This window comes from Rhinopithecus bieti, unplaced genomic scaffold (genome assembly GCF_001698545.2).
Source record: "Rhinopithecus bieti isolate Rb0 unplaced genomic scaffold, ASM169854v2 scaffold_11436, whole genome shotgun sequence".
Taxonomy (NCBI): domain Eukaryota; kingdom Metazoa; phylum Chordata; class Mammalia; order Primates; family Cercopithecidae; genus Rhinopithecus; species Rhinopithecus bieti.
In genome coordinates, this window is record NW_016806713.1 from 48,458 (window position 1) to 50,816 (window position 2,359).

The window sequence follows — 2,359 nt, forward strand, 5'->3', positions numbered from 1 at the left end:
GATGGCCATACTGCCCAAAGTAATTTATAAATTCAATGTTATTCCCATTAAACTACTATTGACATTCTTCACAGAATTAGAAAAAAAACTATTTTAAAATTCATATGAAATCAAAAAAGAGCCCCAATAGCCAGGACAATCCTAGGCATAAAGAACAAAGCTGGAGGCATCACGATACCAAAGTTCAAACTATACTACAAGACTACAGTAACCAAAACAGCATGGTACAGACACAAGATCAGACACTTAAACTAAAGGAACAGAATTGGGAACCCAGAAAGAAGACCACACATCTACAACTATCTGACATTTGACAAACCTGACAAAGAAAAGCAATGGGGTAGGGATTCCCTATTTAATAAATGGTGAGGAGAGAGCTGGCTAGACATATGCAGAAGATTGAAACTGGACCCCTTCCTTACACCACATACAAAAATCAATTAAAGATGAATTAAAACTTAAACGTGAAACCCAGAACTACAAAAATCCTAGAAGAAAATCTAAGTAATATAATTCATGGCATAGACATGGGCAAAGGTTTCATTCCAAAAATGCCAAAAGCAATTGCAAAAAAAAAGCCAAAATAGACAAATGGGATCTAATTAAACTAAAGAGCTTCTGAACAGCAAAAGACACTATCATCAGAGTGAACAGACAACCTACAGAATGGGAGAACATTTTTACAATCTATCAATCTGACCAAAGTCTAATATCCAGAGTCTACAAGAAACTTAAGCAAATTTGCAAGAATAAAACAAGCAACCTCATTAAAAAGTGGGCAAAGGACATGAGCAGATACTTCGCAAAAGAAGACACACATGCTTTCAACAAACATATGAAAAAAAGCTCAATATCATTGATCATTAGATAAATGCAAATCAAAACCACAATGAGATACCATCTCATGCCTGTCAAAATGACAATTATTAAAAAGTCAAAGAAACAACAGATGCTGGCGAGGCTGTGGAGAAAAAGGAACACTTTTACACTGTTGGTGGGAGTGTAAATTAGTTCAACCATTGCAGAAGACAGTGTGGCAATTCCTCAAATACCTAGAGGCAGAAATACCATTTGATCCTGTAATCCCATTAGTGGGCATATATTCCAAAGGAATGTAAATCATTCTATTATAAAGATAGAGGCATGCATATGTTCATTGCAGCACTATTCACAATAGCAAAGACAAGGAATCAACCTAAATGTCCATCGGTGATAGACTGGATAAAGAAACTGTGGTATATATATATACAATGGAATGCTATGTAGCCATTAAAAGGAACAAGATCATTTCTTTGGCAGGGACATGGATGGAGTTAGAAGGCATTATCCTTACCAAATTAACGCAGGAACAGAAAACCAAATGCTGCATGTTCTAACTTATAAGTCGAAGCTGAATGATGACAACACATGGACACATGGGGAGAACAACACACACTGTGGCATGTCAGAGAGGTTGAGGGAGTGACAGCATCAGGAAGAATAGCTAATGGGTGCTGGGCTTAATACTTGGTGATGGAATGATCTGTGCAGCAAATCATCATGGCACACATTTACCTTTGTAACAAACCTGCACATCCTGCATATAGACCCTTGAACAGGAAATAAAAGTTAAATAAAATAAAACAAAAATAAAGAAATTGATAACATATAATTTAACTTTTAAGATTCCAGGATCTAGAAACTGAAAGATCTGGTTTTATATCCTGGCTCTCCATTTAGTATTTGTGTGAATTTAGAAATCTGTAAACTTTTCTAATTTTAGTTTCATTATCTGTAAAATTGGAGCTAAATTATAACCACATAACAGGGCTATTATCTGAATAAAATGAGAAATTAGAAGAAAAAAAGACCATAGGCCAGGCACGGTGGCTCACGCCTGTAATCCCAGCACTTTGGGAAGCTGAGGCGGGTGGATCACCTGAGGTCGGGAGTTTGAGACCAGCCTGACCAACATGGAGAAACCCTATCTCTACTAAAAATATGAAAATTAGCCGGGCATAGTGGTGCATACCTGTAATCCCAGCTACTTTGGAGGCTGAGGCAGGAGAGTCGCTTGAACCCGGGAGGCGGAGGTTGCGGTGAGCCGAGATGGCGCCACTGCACTCCAGCCTGGGCAACAAGAGCAAAACTTCGTCTCAAAACAAAAAACAAACAAACAAACAAACAAAAAAAAAAAAAAAAAAAACAAAAAGAAATACCATAATACAGGTCCTGCCACGTGGTAAGCCATTATTATTAATATTTTTACTATCACACAATTGGTTTTACAACAGTGACAGTGTAGCCATTTTTGTAAAACATTACAAAAATGGATAAGGATAATAAAAGACAAATAATTTTGTAGGTTACCAAGTCTACT